The sequence below is a fragment of the Zootermopsis nevadensis genome, unplaced genomic scaffold (assembly GCF_977971745.1).
Source record: "Zootermopsis nevadensis isolate Lab colony 2312 unplaced genomic scaffold, Znev_1.0 Znev_ptg000007l, whole genome shotgun sequence".
NCBI classification, from domain to species: domain Eukaryota; kingdom Metazoa; phylum Arthropoda; class Insecta; order Blattodea; family Termopsidae; genus Zootermopsis; species Zootermopsis nevadensis.
The window spans coordinates 1,063,811-1,083,065 of record NW_028259139.1 but is presented as its reverse complement, the minus strand read 5'-3'; positions in this window follow the sequence as shown (position 1 = coordinate 1,083,065).

The following is a 19,255-nucleotide window of genomic DNA, read 5'->3' as shown; positions in this document are numbered from 1 at the left end:
GGAGGAGAAAGAGATAGAGAGAGTGGGAGGGGGGAGGGGGAGATGGAGAGAGAGGGAGGGAGGGAGGGAGAGAGAGAGAGAGAGAGAGAGAGAGAGAGAGAGAGAGAGAGAGAGAGAGAGTTAAGAGGGCGAAAGAAACGTCTCCTTTCCTTCAACACAGAGCTTCATTCATTGCCATATTCACAACAGATAACCATAGGTCACAACTCCGATGTGAGTCCAGTCCACACCCTGCCATCTAACGTCCTTAAAGTGTTTTAATGTCATCCTCCCACCCACGTCCACAGATGTTTTGTTGTCTTTTCAATTCAGGTTTTTACGACCAGAACTACTTCATTCTTATCCATATTGCATCGTCATTCGTAGACAACACCGAGGACACAAACATGTTTACATGTAAGACGGTGATGGAGTGACGTGGTAACACAATTTGAAAACGACGTTAACCCATTCGGGTCGGACTCACGATGTCATACGACAAATCTCGCTTCTGCCGACTCATTCAACAGATTCAAAACCCACACAAAAAAGCTTATATCATATACCATTATGTGTTTAAAAGATATTAAAAATACACCCCTTGTTCAAATCAGTCTGAAATCTACTAAATCATTTCACAGTCCAGTTTTAAAATATATAAAAATCGGATCTCTTAAATTGGCATTAGCAAAATAAACCTAAAAAAAATTCAACTTTCATTTGGTCTATAAAATCATGCATTCAAACGCGTTTCGACTTCAAGAGGGCATCATCAGTGGCAAACAAATTAATTCATATTAAATCATTAAAATTCATAAGACGATGGTTCGTTATAAAGTCTAAAAGGTCACACTTTACAAAACCATAATTTATGTAATACCACAACGGACGTTAATTATTATCTAAACTGAGCTTACTTAGCTTTATTTCCACTGTCTTTTCGAGTGTGAACAGTTTTGTTTGAATACATGATTTTATATATCAATATACTACACGGTATGCAAGGTTTCAACTACATCCGTATATTTATTTTAGGCTAATTTTCTTACTTTATAAGGAAATACACTATTTCTGTGGTTTCACGTCCCCACATTAGTCGTCCCGCGTGTCTGCCCCACGTCTAATAACTTACGAAAAAAACTCTTGTGTTCACAAAACGTTGTACGAAAATATTTCAAATAAAATAAAACGTACATTCGTATTTTCCCTTACTTATTTATTCCTCTCTCTCTCTCTCTACTCTCTGAAACGTTTCACTAACACTCTCCTTCCTTTTCCTTTAGCCTTCGGGATTCTGTTAATTTTTAATTCCGTTTCCGTTCCATGTTTTCATCATTTGATTTCCTTTCTTAATTATTTACGTAAAAACACTTAAAAAAAATTAACAAGCTTATGTTAAATATTTTCCATCTCAAAAATACGTAAGTGTGACGTCATCAACAGGGCAGACTACTCGCAAAGCCATTTTGCCACAGAATAATTAATACTGCTACCACTTGTGGTGGTTGCCAAGGATGTTAGTCACGTTAAACCTCTCCATTTACAGGAAATTGGCCTCGATACAACTTGCAGCTCATGGAGATTCGTGTTCATGGTTCATAAAGCATTTAATTCGACAAGAAACCACGGATCGCGCATTTTCTAAATATGTGACACAGGCTGAAAGTCTGCTTACTTGGATCTGCCTTACATTAAAAGGCAAAGATCATGATTTAGAATTCTATTCTAAGTTCAGTGGCTTAATTCTACGAGGACTGTGACTATTTGCTAGGACACCGACTGTTGCCAACCTAACAATATCCCTTCCTCCGAGTTCTTAGTTGATTTCTAAGCGTCCCTGCAAGGATTTGGTACTTTAAATTAATTAATGTCTCCGTGCGTTCAAATTCATTCGTTCCAGAACTAATTTAAAGTTATTAAGTTTTGAATTAGAACATAAGCGCATAAAGTATCAGGTTTTAAGCGACTTGTTTTATTCCGTTTTCTCAAAAACGAAAAGTTGGCATCACAATGAACTGAAAGCATCTCAGTGTTCTTTGTAATACGCAAACTTCTGAGCTTCGTGAGATTTGTCTCACACACAATCGGCGGTACGCAATTTAATGACACTGTATCAACTGAAAAAATAACAGTTCGGTAAGAAAAGAAAGTGATGATAATCTAACTATATAATTTATATTAAGTCAATAAAATAACTTATTTGTAGGCAACCATATGGCATTTTTTAAATCCCTAACCTAACATTTTCATCACGAAACACGTGCCAACTTCTCTACCAACAACAATTCTAGTACAATAGGACATAATTACAACGTAATCCCATGATACCTAATATTTTTATGAACCTGATCTGTTCACGCATATAATGTTATTGAGCAGAGTTATTTACATTTCTTGTTCCTATTTTCGTTTCGTCCATCTCTTGACATTTACCTGGCCAGACCGCAGAAACCACCAAAACCTCGAACAAGGTAGCCGATAGCCCGGCGGAGTTCGAACCGGATATATCCCGAATCTAAGTCTACTACTTGTGCGGTGCATCAGCATAAATGTATCGCTGTAGACAATACAACGGTAAATCGTAAATATAAACTACTCATTGCTCGTCAGTACATGCAGGAACCCTGCGAGATCAACAGTATCAAGAATATTTCTCATGTTTAAAACTTCAAATGTCGTGTTTCTTTTGTTTTGGTTTCAAAAGAATTAAACTACCTTGGAGGAATCAATGGTCATCTAGGCGTGTCCTAAAATGACAGTGGGCAGGACTGTGAGGTGATACAAATTAATTACTTCCAAAACTGCTAAAACAGCTGTCAATTAGTAGTAAATTTACAGTCAGGAATGACGGGATATAAATAAATATTATCCCACAAGATCCAAAATTCTTGAACAGCAAATAATCGCCAAAGATTTGTGCAGACTGGACATAATTTAAGAATATATGAAAATACAAAACGAAAAACATTAATTTTAAGTGACATCTTGAACTCCGAGCAGGGCCCTCACGAATTAAAGCTTATCTGATGTAGACCCCACACGACTTTCTCATATCGAACTTAGGTACACTAAATTCCGTTAGTAAATACATGCATTAGGACCCAGCATCCGCAAACATCCCAGTTTTTTATATAACAAAATACATTCTCCATACCACGTATGAGAAAGTCAAAATAAATCAACGACCTTGTTATTAATAATATCCGAAAAATGTCGCGGACAGGACAGTCCACACCCGGCCTGCTGGCCGCAGTTTGTCGCCCTTCTCTGGTAGTTTAGGTCTCAAAGAAAGTTGTTTTGCTGTAACTCTTACATGGACATCAGAAAGTCTGTTGTGTGTGTGTGTATTCAAACTACAATTCCTTCTGCCTCCGCGTGTAACTGGGCTATCACAGCGCCACCATGCGAGATAAACTCTCACGTCATAATTTTTATTTATGGCTTTAAGTCCGCTGTCATTTGTACACGTCAAATAACAGAGTAGCAGCACAAGGAGAAAGTTCTTGCAAGGCTACTGGGGCTCGTCCGCCTTCGTCTGCAACTCTTCTCCTCCTTTCACTCCTGTGTGGAGCATCGGTGTCTCCTCTCAGAAGTTTCTTGATCTATTTAGATATTCGGTAGAGGTTTTGACGGCGGTGAGTATGAAGATTTCTGTCTTCTGGGTTGTTGCGCTGTGTAGTCTGGTCGATGTTAACCAACGTTTCAGAGGTCATACTGCCTCCATCATCAGGGCGATGAGTATGAAGATTTCTGTCTTCTGGGTTGTTGCGCCGTGTAGTCTGGTAGATGTTTACCAACGTTTCAGAGGTCATACTGCCTCCGTCATCAGAGTATGAAGATTTCTGTCTTCTGGGTTGTTGCGCTGTGTAGTCTGGTCGATGTTAACCAACGTTTCAGAGGTCATACTGCCTCCGTCATCAGGGCGATGAGTATGAAGATTTCTGTCTTCTGGGTTGTTGCGCCGTGTAGTCTGGTAATGTATACCAACGTTTCAGAGGTCCTTTCTGCCTCCATCATTAGGGCTATTCGAACCCACGGTCCCAGTGTCCAAGCGCACGAGGTCCACGCCTCAGACCGAGAGGTCACTGTAACCGGAAATTGCTGCTCTGAATTCCTGTAATTACAAAGTCGAGGGTAATGACGGAAAGAGCTGTGTCCAAGCCACGTAAAACGATGAGTTCTTCTGTTCCTCATTCATGTCTGAATTTCTCCTTCGATCTGTTTTCATGTTTGTTTCTTCCCTTACTTGTGTTTTTATATTCTCCTTTCTTTGCTACTTTCTCTACTCTTCAATCGCTCCTGTCTCCTTTCTTTTCTTTTAATCTTCCTTTCACTTATTCTGTCTTTCACATTCTCTTTTTCTCTCTCCATTATGACCTTCCTTCTAATTCGTGCATCTTCCTTTCTTTCGATCTATCCTTCCTCCTTCCTTATTACACCAATTTTTCTTTGAATGTTCTTCCTTTTAAGATTTATACCGTCGTATTTTTCTTTTTTCTTGTTTGTGTCCTTTCATACCATTTCAATTTTTTATTGTAATTCTATTTCATTATTTACACATTTATTTAGTCTGTTTAATGTTTACGTCTTTTCTTGTGTATTTCTTCTTATCTCACAACAATTTAACATATTTTACTTTTCTCTGTCATTCTCTCCTTTATTATTCTTTCTTTATTTAATTTCTTCCTTTTTTATTAATTTCGTCTTTGTTATTTCATGTTTTTCTTTATTCCAGCTCCGTGTCGCCCTCTTCCTCGAGTTACTTCGCATTTCGTGTTGTAAGGTAACGTCGTATGACTTCAGCACACAAGGCAGACTAATTACAGGGCCATCATTCTCACAGCTTTCAACTTCCTCAGTACACAAGGCAGCTCTACGTTCTTTGGATCATCCACGATTTGGCCGGCAGAGAAAAAACACATAATCCCGAAATTAAAATGAGAGCAGCCTCTTCATTAACTTACATATGAAGGAGACAAAGTCTATTTTGTTGTGGAAAAAAAAACCCTGAAACGCCTGACCGAGCTCAAAGAGGGTTGATTTCCTGTAAACGCTGTTCTCTGAAAAGTCCATAACGTATTCAGCAGTGGAACGCGGAGGACAAAGCTTGTGTCTTTCTGTGCGTGCAATTTATTTCTTAATATCACAGGCTTTGTTGCAGTATACGAATATGTAGACAATTACTGTGGCTCTCAGGCCAAGAAATGTGTGCATCTTGCAAAAACGTAAGTGCAATGCTGTTACCATAGCAACATGTTCGTGCTCGTTACCATAACATCCAGGTCCATTGTCCCAGATTAGGCACTAAATACTGCAAACTGGTGCCCGTTTTGTCTTGATAATGCATTTCCCCTTAATGTTATACTGTCTTCATTCGTGGATATCGTAGTAATGCGACTAGAATTGTTTTAATTGTAAGATTAATCCGTGATATCCTGATTACTGAATTGCACACATTGTCTTTGCCGCTATCAAGTATATGTTCACAAGACAGTTCACACAATGAGAACAACAGGGGTGTACAGCTTTCCAGAATAATCTACCTTCGCATCATAGCTTCTTTACTGAACAACATTCGACTAAGTAGGATTTTAGGTTTTCACGGTGGTGAGTCTTCTCAATTGTAGTCCCTCACGAAATTAATTTTCGTTAGGGAACGCGGAATATCACCAGAGTCCTACTACAACCTGAGCCGGCTTAATCTGGTTAACATCACACACTATTTCTTTCACGACATTTATTTCAATGTTACCATCTATTTAATCTAAAATTGCCGGGGTTCGATGCCTGGCAGAAATCGCCATAGCTTCCAAACCTCCTGTCTAATCAGTGGGTACCAAGGTCTCTTACCCTTGGGGTAAAACGATTCGGTCTTAAAGCTGATCTCCAACCTGTAGTTAAAAGTGATAGTGGAAACACGGTTCCGGAGAATTTGACGTAAATATGTTTATACGGAAAGGAAGTTTATTTATCGGTTTTATTCTAAATATTTCCTTTATACATGCTTTACAATTCAGATAAGTTTGATTAAGACTTTGATTATTCAACTTGAATTAGTTACGCTTAAAATGGGTCTGTGGTAGCTGAATGTAATGTAAAGTAATATAATGTAAGGTAAGGTAAGGTAAGGTAATGTTTTGTTTTTATTTTTTAAGTGTTCTGTCTGACGACAGGTCCATATGAACAGGATCCTTCCATCCTTTTCTCGGACTGGGACCTGTTCATATACGTTCTTGGCAGATAATCCAGAAGTGGTTTGCCATTGCCTTCTTCTGTGTGTGAATGGAGTAATTGTTGGGATGCCACGGAGAAAAACTCCGTGTTGCCTAGACCACGGCCTTGCCCAACACAAGTTATAAATTCGGGCACCGCCGGGAATCGAACCCGAGACCCCCAGGTAGGTAATAACAATGTTAAGTAAACAGATGACGTTTCCTAAGTAACATAACAATGAAGTTACACTTTTTCGTTTCCCTTTTTCGTACCACTTTTTCGTAACAATTTTTCGTAACACATTTTTGCCGAATGACACTGACCCTAAAATATAGACGTATTTACGTCAAAAATATTAAGTGTTACAACTCGAATCTCCTATCGTCTTCGTGGCATGGTGCTTAATTTAGCACAGAGACACTTACATTTTACCTTCACGTTGCGTCGTGTTAGCAGGGAAGAACATAGGCAGTATTCTAACAGGTGGATCACCCAGTATCAACGAGTTTAAACCTTTATGCGTATTATTACGCCATTGGTTGCACTACAGACAGTACTGCGTAGAAATTACAGGAAGATTAAGATGTTACTGAGCCTTAAAAACAGCCCGGATCTCCATACAAACGACCTGATTAAGACTTTGGCAGCTCTTTCAATGTTTCTCTAGAACAAACATGGCTCCCGTAATGACGTCACTGCATCAGTCCTGAAGGACTTTGCTGTTTCCACACAAAACACCGGGTTCTGGAAGCGTCGGAGCTAGATTACACACTACAACTGGCAATTATAACAAAAACTACGAGTTTATCAGTTTAGTCAGCGGTGTAGTATTTAGGCTTCCAAGCCTCACGCTGATGTCGTGCAAGTTGTCGTTGCTACAAGGGGAAACATCCTCTCGGGGCATACAATGTTCGAAGTAACTGAAAACTACACAGGCAACCGCAAACAGAAAGAAAGACAAAAAGAAGTCGGCAAACACAAAAGTGTAAACGTCCCCTGACTTTTAGTTTTTCATTAGATAAAAAGCCTTTAGAGCTCTTCGTGGCGAAAAAACAAATTTGTGTCTCGCTAGACACGACTTTTCTTTTCAAGGGCCTGTATACTTATGTTTAACCCTTTGAAGCCGAAGCTCGTCTTCATAATATTTACGAATCCAGACCGTACCGCGAAGAAAACACTACACCTCACCATTACGAAAATCAGCTGGTTAACCCTTTGAAGCCGAAGCTCGTCTTCATAATATTTACGAATCCAGACCGTACCGCGAAGAAAACACTTCACTTAACCATTAGAAGTCGAATCAGGCGGTACCACAAAAGATTTAACAAAAGAACATCCCGGTCGAAGCCTTAATGAAAGGAGTAATACAGGCTTACATAATTCAAAAAATCTACTTTAACGTCAAAGTTATCTTCACGATTTCTTGTTCTTTGTTTACCTTCGATACCAGCCGCTCAGATGTTTCGTAAAGTGAATAATGAATTTAAAAGGATAAGGAAGGAAACGGACCTGACTTAATCAAATGTACTATCATATTTTCCCGGGGGGGGGGACTGGGTAAAACCATGAAAACCCTCAAATTCGAAGCAAGAATATAGATCACGAGACTGCGATGTTCTGTCGTGATTTTCACGAGACACACCCATCACTTACCTTGTCACGGCAGTTTAACAGTGACATCCGGCGTCACCAAATGCCATCGCCAAAATCTTTCTTTTGTTTTTTTGCCAACAAGAATGTCTGTGCACCGGAGAATAATTATAATTATTCCGAACTGTGAATATCAATTATAAGGTACTAATTTCCTTCAGGGAGTCCACAAACGCGCAAAATAAGGGACAGGGTAGCCAATTTCATAGTAAAGTTATGAACGCGGTACCTCCCTAATACAAAGCACAGATATTATCGCTACATAACCGGCTCATTTTGACGTCATAGCGTGTAATAGAGGAGTTTGCTTACTGTGGTATAATGCAACCCAGAGACCATGGTAATAACCGCTTTACATGTTCAGTAATGTGTATAGCTGAGGTAGTTAGATGGAGCAGGTTACGATGGATCGGACATGTGAATTGGAGACAGAAATCACACATCAATTTTGTGAGAGAACCCGTTGCACAGATGCTAAATGGAAGACAGAAATACAAATGTGAGGATAATATTAAAGAGAATCACAGGCAACACTGTGATGATGTGCCTAAGATATGCGACCAATAGCTGTTTCTAATTTTGTTGGCGAGTTCCAACACCACGGTATTCAGTTAAGTTCAAATGTTTTATCACTTAGGTGTACTCTTATCGGTTTATATTTCGACATTTTGCCAACTACTTAAGTTACATCACATCAAAAAGCATAATTATCGTGAATCATGAACTGATAACGTTGTGAAGACTGCAGACGTAGCCTACTTTTTCGTCAAGAATTTCGTTTGAAGGACTGAGTAAGGCCACGAAAACCTTATTTCTTCTATCGAGCTTTGTTTCCGAGCTACAGAAAACATACCTCTGAAACGTCGGTAAACTTCTATCAGATTACACGGCGCAACAGCCCAGAAGACAGCCATCTTCATATTCGACGCCGTGAGAACCTCAAAATTAATTTCTGAAATGTGTTATTTTCATTTGTAGCAACAAATAATGTGAGAATTAGATAAAATTCTAAATCGAATTAAGTAAATAAAGGATTTAAGGGCCGAAATAAATGTAAGGGAAAGCAGAAATATAAGAGCGACGAAAAGGAAGGTACAAAAATGTTGTCAAAAGAGATATCCCGTCTAAGAAATAGATTCACGCAAGTCTTGCTAAGAGTCCATCTTTGACTACCCACAGCCGACACATCTTCTGTCGTATTGTGGTCCATTCTCATACTTTACATGCGAATTCACGTAAGTTCCCTTCACCCATTGCGAAGTGCTGAATATGTATAGTCGTAGCCGCTTCTGACAGCACAGAACTGGATGCCATGGAAGACAGACGAACAGTGGTTTACCATAATGTGAATCTGATGTTTCTCGAACGTTTCCCATTGTCTAACTGGCAACAGCCTTATACATGAGAAGCCTTATTCTCTCTCTCACACACACCAGGGTACACATCAAGGCGCTCTAAGGCTCTATGTATCTACTGACGGAGTGAGGCCAACAGATAAATGGGTTATCAGTGGCATGCCTCGGTGCTCTAGTGGTTAGCGTATTATAATAATATTCAAGAGGTACCAGATTTGAGCTCGTTATCAGTTGGTTTAATCTCAAAAAAATAAAATATTCAAAACAGCTGTAAGTATTAAGATTTCTGTCTTGTGGGTTGTTACGCCGTGTAGTCTGGTCGATGTTTACCAACGTTTCGGAGGTCATACTGCCTCCGTCATCAGGGCGATGAATTTATCTACCAGACTACACAGCGCAACAACCAAGAAGACAGGAATCTTCATACTCATCGCCCTGATGATGGAGGCAGTATGACCTCTGAAACGTTGGTAAACATCGACCAGACTACACAGCGCAACAACCCAGAAGACAGAAATCTTCATACTCATCGCCCTGATGATGGAGGCAGTATGACCTCTGAAACGTTGGTAAACATCGAACAGACTACACAGCGCAACAACCCAGAAGACAGAAATCTTCTTACTAACCGCTGTGAAAACCTCAAATCATACACTGTAAATATTAATTAACAGTCCCCAAATTAACTGATAAGCCAGAACAGAACTCGGACAGAATTCTTCCTTTCGCGGCAGATACAGAAACCACGTCTATACCGGGAATGGGGCCCACCCAGTCACCTATCTAAAGGGTATCTGTATTATTTCCAAGGAGGTGAAGCTTAGCCGATGAGTGTCGCTTACCACTCACACAATCTAGTGTATAGTTAAAGAACGAGAAGAAGCTATACCCTTCACTCCCCTCAAGCACATCCATGGCGTGTAGCGGGAAAGCTTTCCTTTCTTAATGGGCTACATACATAAACTAAAGACAGTAAAGGATTATTACGTACGGTGGACTGGAAACGACTGGCAGTGGCTTCTTCAAAGATACTATCCCAGCACGAGTATTAACTCATTCGCTCCGGATAAGATCCTAAGGCTTCTTCAAGTCGAAGACTAATTGCCACTTTATGAATATTCAGATCGAGTTAGAAGACCTTAAACAATGGATCTGAAGCAAAACAAAGGAAACCGACGTCTTAGCTGCTGGAACTATGTCAAATGACTTCTAATCCATTCCGAGAAAGATCGAACCAAAATAAAAGTTAGCGGAAAAGATTTCTCTTTCCTAAAGAGTGTAATAAAAGCAAGAACGAATCTCCCTTTGTCGCTAACTGTTAAAGAAAAAAGGCGATTTTCTATATCCTACAAGACTAAAATATGCTTAATTCTTCTGGTGTACGTCAGCTGAGTAATCGAATTTACGTCCTAAATTCATCATTAAATCGTTAACAAACGCTTAAATTTATTTATTGTCAGGACTTTTTCCATCGTCTGTTTTTTTTTAAATTCACGACGTTTCGAAGGCGATAGAAAAAGTCCTTATAGCAAATAATTTTTAAGTATAAACTACCGTCGTCAAACCCCTTTAGTATTGAATTACGTTAACAAACGGTTTGGCGTATGAAGTTCGTTGCGTCTCGAAAGATCTGTAACTTTGACTCATTACACCGCAATTATGTTGGATAACGTCCGTTATCTAGACTCTCGATATAAACGACGTTTTGGCAACAGTCTCAACTCTATATTTTAAATATTATACGAACAGATTTGTATGTGTTTTATTTTTATCTATGACAGTGGACTTGATGCAGACAACTGAATATATTTACGAAAATAAAACCAGCAAAGATAAAGATTCAGCACTATGGCAACTAACCATCTCAAGACGGAGTAAAGCCACCTCCCGTGAAGTCTGTAAAAAAATATGTCTCACACAACTGACAATGTCGAGCAGTGTGTAAAATTAGACTTCTGGCATAAAAGATTTATGGACGCTGAGAATTCAATAAAGAGACAGGGTATTGAAAGGACGTCCTGAGCTGATAGTCACATGCTATTTACTCGACCAACGTGGATTTGCCAAATTGGATACATTTAAGATTGTGCCCGTGGTAACAATCATAACATAATCTGCCCCTTCTCTAAAAGTTAACATCGTTTGGTCCACATTTGTTTCATCTGAAAAAAGATCTGATGCAGTTGCTTTGTATGAATTTTAAATCTGAGGACAATTAAAAAGTGTCTGTCCGGATGTTGGGTTGGGGCCCACAAGAGAAACCTTTAGAGTTCCGTTTATTTAAACAAAAACAAAACAAGATCAATTTAAAATTATCTTTTCAATTTTAAGATAGGTAACAATGAATAAATCAGTTCAAATGAACTGCTTCCAATGCCCCTCATCGTCAATGACAAAAATTCTAAGTAGCATAGTCCTTTCGAGAAGCTAACAGTCGCTGAGGCAGTCAAAACTACCGCGATTTTATGGAAATCAGAGGTTCACAACAGCCCGATATTTACCCCATTCCTGAGATAGATGAACACAGTTAACAATCTCCCACCAGATTTAAAAATTTTATTTTAATATTATCCTGCCATATACGCCTTGGTCTTCCAAGCAGTTCTCCGTTTCAATTTTTCAAACTAACTCTTCCATGCGTGCTACATGTCCCGCACATCTCATCCTACTTGATTTAGCCACCGTAACAATATCTGATAAGAATAAATATTACTATTTCCATCCTCATGTTAATTCGTCTCTCTTGGCTCAAAATGTTCATCTCAAACGCCTTTTATGTAGGTCCTTTCTTGATGCGAGGCAAAGTTTTATGCTCATATAAAACAGAATGAAAAATTATAGTTCTCTGATTTCTGGTCTTACATTGTCAGACAAGCGACGAGCATATTTTAAACTGCGTGTAAGAACAAAATTTCCAAATTCAATCTGTTCTTAATTTCCTCGTGAATTCAATTATAATTGCATTCCTTCCGTGTGAAAACATCTAACATTTCCGAACACTTTGTTAGGGCGGGCCCTGTAACTGGGTTATTTGTTGTTCCTGTATCGCAAGGCGAGCCAATTCTACCCAGATTCGTCCTGTTTAAAGTGTATTTCATTCTGGTGCAGCAAACACACCAGTGGATTAGGGATCCCGGAGGGAAATTCGAGAGGAATCTTGCATCAGCAATGTGAGATGCCACTCCCGGGGACAGATCTTTATTCTCAGACTAGGAACAGCCTATGTGACCTTCGCTGCAAACTAAGCACTCCTCAGTGCTAGGCTAAGCTAAAATTTACGTACAAATTTATATGAAATTTCACCAAACAGATCACTTTGAACAAACGTTACTAACGTTCATTCTTTTATTTAACTATATTTTGACAATTGATATTGAGACAAAAGTATTTGTGTCAGACTTTAGTTTCAGAGCAATTGATGAAAAATTAATAGTGACACGAGTCCTGCGTTTTGAATCTGTGTAACAAATATGTCTCGTTAATGGGGTAAAAAAATGCATTCCAAAATTAAATCCTAGTCAAACACTGCCTCCCACACAATATTTTATTAAAGTATTTCAGTTTCACGTAGTTTTCGAGTCGAGATATCTAGTTCAAGACACTGACACGACTTACTTACAAAATCTGTATTCTTCTAACTGGAACACCTAAAATAGCCATAGGCTAAAGTATTTCCAACCTCTTCAGGTTGTCAGGGACCTGCTCATACATATATACATTCTTGGCAGAGATGATCAGAAGTGGTTTGCCATTGCCTTCTTCTGTGTGTGAGTGGAGTAATTGTTGGGATGCCACGGAGAAACCGGGGAAGCCCCCGGAGGAAAACTCCGTGATGCCTAGACCACGGCCTTGCCCAACACAAGTTATAAATTTGAGCACCACCGGGAATTGAACCCGGGACCCCAGGCTTACAAGGCTAGTGTTCTTTTTAAAACAGTGAATATTTCTTGTTGTAAAATTCTGTAAACTTCTCTGAAAACAGACGTCGAGCGTGCATTCTGATTAGATTCGATTTTCCCTCGAGTACCTTGTCTCAGGAGGGCAACAGTGACCCATAAAGGAAACAATTTGCTTACTCTGCAGACACCCCCCCCCCTTTACAAGGAGGCTTAACTTTGACGCACCTTAACTACTTCTATAACTTGCTTTCCACGTCAACTGCCCAGGACGTGTTGAAGGTTCTGTTATATGCACGAAAAAATATATTGTTCTTGTCAAATTCGTAAGACAATATATAAAATAAGATGGCTGTCCTCTGGGTTGTTACGCCGTGTAGTCTGGTAGAAGTTCATCGACGTTTCAGAGGTGCTTTCTGCCTCCTAGATCAAGTTAGGTTAGGTTAACCCGCCCTCACACCTACCCGAATCGCAACAAGGACCTCTGAAACGTCGGTAAACTTCTACCAGACTACACGGCGCAACAACCCAGAAGACAGAAATCTTCATACTCATCACCCTGATGATGGAGGCAGTATGACCTCTGAAACGTCGGTAAACTTCTACCAGACTACACGGCGCAACGACCCAGAAGACAGAAATCTTCATACTCATCGCCCTGATGATGGAGGCAGTATGACCTCTGAAACGTCGGTAAACTTCTACCAGACTACACGGCGCAACGACCCAGAAGACAGAAATCTTCATACTAGCCCAATAAGGGTATAAATTGATGGTCATGGTACTGACGATGCAGTTCGAAGTTTGAGATAAATTCAAAATGACTATTCATTATCTGACGTTGAAATCTACATCGTTCGAGGATCTCATTATAAGTTCACGTGTAGAAAGGCTGGTACGCTTTCCTCATGTTTCGAACCGCGCAACTTCAATATCAGAAGAGTCTCATACATATCGCCCTGTAATTACAGGGCGTCTGCCCCCCCCCTCCCCCTCCCCGGTGATAATGAAGACGTCTCTACAACATAAACGTCAGCTCTCCGTTTCGATATTAGCATCATAACATATTTCTTGGCGGAAATAGGTTAACTGTTAAACCAAATTTCCTTTATCTACTTTCATAAACCCGTCAGAGTTTCTCTCTAAACAAATAACCTATCATGTAAAAGCTTTTATCAGATTTTATAAGGGAATAAAATGTCCAAACTGCCTCTTAAACATGCCGATGGATAACCTGGTAGCCATATTATTGCTACACGCGTTAGAGCCCCAGTCATCAATACAAATAAGACGCCAGTCCGTCGAGGGTCGGCAACAGCTGAAGTTGGAAGGAAAGGAGAATATCGCAGTTCAATCGATATAAATGTTCTTTTATCGAATACCTTTTCAACATGATGGATAAATAGCTAAACACTAACCTAACCTAACCTAACCTAACCTAACCTAACCTAACCTAATCTAACCTAACCTAACCTAACCTAACCCAACCTAACCTAACCTAACCCAACCTAACCCAACCTGTCTCCGAAATCTGATTTCTTAGAAAAATATTATAAAATAATTCACTTAATTAAGTTAATTTATTTACGTGTTTGCCAACAGCAAGAAGCCAATAACAGGCAAACACTGATAATACATACAATAATAATAAAATATTACACACACAGATTAATTAAACATATACATGTACAATATTAAATATAACTGCCAAGTACAGGCAAACCCAAAATAGAAACAATATTAACACAGAGCAAAAAATGAAGAAATATAAATAAAAACAAATAATCCACCTAGGGAACACTAATATAAATGTACATCGTTAAAGAAATACAAAAAACAGATAACCAAGCTAGATCATTTCCCTTGTTGAGAACGTTCGCTCAAGGGAGACAATGTTTATGCTAAATACGTCAAATACTAGTAAAGTATCTGTTTAATTTTTTTTCCTAAAATCGTCTATCTCTCTGACAAAAAATTCAAACAAAAGATGCATACTAATTAATGAAATTAGACAGTAGTCAGATTGCAGTAGGCCTTTTTCCTCATAAATTTGTTAATATCTCAACTATTTAAAAGTCACAGTTACGAAATTTAGTGCCCAGCAGTAATTTGTCTCCAGAAATCTATATATGCAAAGCATATGCACATATCTGTATTAGTTTTGAAGTTGTAACCTTTGTACCAAACTTTTTAAAAAAAAATTAAAAAGCGTTGTATGCTTCGCAGATGTTCAAACTGTCCAAAGGCAGAGTCTGCAAAAATGTTGTGGAAGAATTATTTCAGGCTAATGATTCCGATGTGGAAGACAGCAATGGGTTTGTGATGGTCACACAAAAATTGTAGGTACACGCATGTTAGTCAGATGACACTAGGATATAGAATAAGTTAGAAAAATACATTACGTATATACAAGTGCAATTCAAACTATTATAAACTTTTTACATATAATAAATAAAGATTTCATATAAGGTAATGGACATTTTAAAAAAAATCCACTCACATACAAGAAGTAACTTATATTATCCATTTATATTTTACAAAGGCAAGAATACCTTTAACAATAATATAAGTATTTTTTTAAAAATTAGAAATCCATCGATAGAGTAAAACGAGTTTCACTTAAGTACCTTTCTATGCTTCCTTAATTGTGACTTTTTATTCATAAGACTCTTAACACTAGATGACAGACTGTTGAAAATTTTGGTACTTGTGGGTTATCGGGACACATCGCTTTAAAAATAGGTTAGTTGAAATAAAATATAATAACTTTCAAGTATATGTCATTTATCCACACACATTAACCTAACCTAACCTAACCTATTTTTAAAGCGATGTGTCCCGATAACCCACAAGTACCAAAATTTTAATTTTCCGAAATCATGAGAGATTGGAAATTGGTCTATGAAACTGAAACTTATTCCTTGTGTTGACACTGTGTACAGTGGAATATCTAAAAAAGTTCTTGGTTATTCACAATGTAGTTCATTAATGAGAACACGTACTCACATCGAAGAAGTAAGATCTCTAATCTCTTAAACAGACTTCTACATAAATTTCTAACAATTTTGTTTTGTAAAATGAATATATTTTTTGCTGTTGGATGAATTACCCTCCAAAATTATTCCATACCTCATTACAGAGTGAAAATAGGATAAGTAAACCGATTTGAGAGTGTCTGTGTTGCTGAAATGAAAAATAGATCTAGCTCCACTTCACTTTGGGACCAACTGATCAATATAATTTCTCCAGTTTGTAGATATCAATTTGTAAACCAAGAATTTTCATAGACTTTGAATCTTCTATACACTTTACATCAGTGGTCCCCAACGCGGTGCCCATGGGCCCCATTTTCAGTGAAAGCAACCAAATTTTTCTGCGACCAATATGATGGTTTAACCTTCTCAAATACTTTAGGAAAAGTAGCTAATAGTGAAATTGCCCTATAGTTTGTAATACTTGTTTTTTTACTACTCAGATTTTAAGACGCTCTGGTAAAATGCTAGTGTACACCAAGTGGTTACAAATGTGAGTTAATGGGTATCTAATTAAACCTGAACAACCCTTCAAAATTCTACTCGTTACTTCACCATAACCTCACAAAAATATTTTTATTTATTTATTTTATTTTAGGGAATATAATATACTTTTTATCTCAGTTTCAGTGGCTGGAACAATTTTAATACCAGCAAGTTTTACAGGAAACGCATCTTTCAAAAATGAAAAAGCATCTTCACTCCCCACTTGATGTAACTTCAGATTTTCAATAACTGTTAGCAGTAAAATAACACCGAAGGCATTAGCAACTGTCACTGGATACTTTACTTCTCCACTGTTTATAAAAAGAGATGGCATCTGTTCAGCTTTTCTTTTCCTGCCTCCCACTTTGCTATGTTCTGTGTCCTTTTTATTATATTATCTGATTTTGCTATAAATCTACTGTAATGCTACATTTTAGACTCTCCTACAACATTATTCAGGATTTTACAGAACTTAATTTAAAATGCTCTTGTGTTTGGATCATTATCACTACACATACATAATTTATTTTATGTTTAAAAGATATTTTTATTCCTTGTGTAATCCAGTTATTCCTTGCTTTGCTTATATTTCATACTTGACTGGGAAAGCAGCTTTAAAGATATTTAGAGAAATATACAAAAATTAATTAAACGTTATGTCAGTCGATTCCCTGAGAAAAAGTACTGCTGGATGCCAAATGTTGTAATTCTGACTTTTTAAATAACTGAGATATGTACATTGCTTAAAAATTGCTGTCCTGTCATGTAAAATTCCTAATGTCATTAATTTAAATCTAGGGATTTAGTCACAACAGTACAATTAAACTTTGGAGAAAAAATTACTTCATGGAATTCTACCTGTAAAATAAAAATAATAAAAATCTGTGATGACATGGTTGACAGCGGTGTTGAATCTGAACTTGTCATCATATGGAGCAAAACTGTAGCAATAAACTAACATTTATGAATTTTTTAGGTTATATGCAATGCATGTTGACATACTTTTATGCTAAGTATTACATGCAATTATTTACGTTTATGATTTACACTGCCAAGTTATTTCATCAAGTCCTAAAGAAAGGCAGAAATGAAAAAGTATTCATTACTCACATGATGTGTAGTGCATATTTCTCTGCTGACTTCTAACCGCACAAAATTATTTAATTTAATAACTTTAGCTAAGTTATACACCATTTATACATCCCGCCTGATTGCCGCGTACGTTCCCACAATGGCGCACTTCTTTAAAGTTTCACTACGGATTGCATGGAACCTAGAGCTCCTCTTAACACATCGGATGTTATTCATTTGTAACAGGAAGGCACTGATGACGTTTAATGTACACCTGCGAAAGACAAATGGCGAAGTGTAGTTTTGGTCGCTTCAAGCCTGCATTTAAACTCGCTCTCCAAGCATATTCAAGAGCTTGTTACCACTCCGTTTCCGTATTGTCTGTTGTCGCCTTTTCATTATACAAGGCGTTTCCGTTCATTACTCCCGTCACCAGTGGCAAATGCTCTGTTCTGGCTAGCAGTGCGATGCCAGACTACTAAAATTGGGGGAACATAAAAAAGTTTTACAACAGCGACATAATGTCATTATTATTATTTTTAAAATACCTTAGCAATGTGGAGTGGCTGTTGAGGGAATTTAATAATATTGCATTTCCGAGTGATTTGACTTTTAGACCACGCCTCGCCACCGTCTTTTTTTTATTCAGCATTATATAACGGACGACTTGCAAATGACTCCATTTATCCTTTCACAAAGTGTCCGATTCAGAAGTGTGCTCACACAATGCTGACACTGGTGACAAACTGCTCAAACAAAATAGGATAGAAATGACAACCCAATTCTAACCCTGAAATTTCGTACTGCACGTTATTCGCCTATCAGTTCGACTAAAACGATGGCCTTATTCATCTTACGTTTTGCGAGAACAATGGTGCAATTAATCATACCGATCCTGCAACACAATATTACCTTTCGTAATAATCCTTTAATGGCGCTGCTTTAGCATCTCGTCTTCTTGTCCGAGGGTGAGTTTGGAATATTCATACCTTCCTCAAGGTACGACAAAATTCACAGCGGCTACGTGCACACCAAATAACTGGAAACAGCTCAACAACACAACTGACTATAGCACATGCAGTCATATAGCGCAGTGCACACCAAAGAAACCTGACAACTCCAACGCAACTGGAGAGAAAGTTGGTAACTCTGCCGGGAAACAACATGGCATGTCAGTTTCCTCCGAGTGTCCATCTAGATGTACAGAATGTTCAAAAAGTCATCCAACCCATATTAAAACATTTATTAATGGTTGCAATTCAATATAATTCTATTAGATTAATAAAGTCACAATATCAATGTGACTATACAAAGCCCATGCAAGTCACATCACGTTGTAACTTGTTCTTGCCAGTCCGTCAGTTGTCTTTCAACAGTCAAAGGATATAAAGGAGAAAAAGAGGCGTACACCTCTTGCCCCATCCATGCGCGCTACAAGCCCATTCTTCTCGACTTAATCACCCTGACAATATTGGGGGAGGAGTACAGATTTTTAAGCTCATCATTATGCAGTTCCCTCCACGCCCCATCATCTTCTCTCCTAGGCCCAAATATCCTCCTCAACACCCGATTC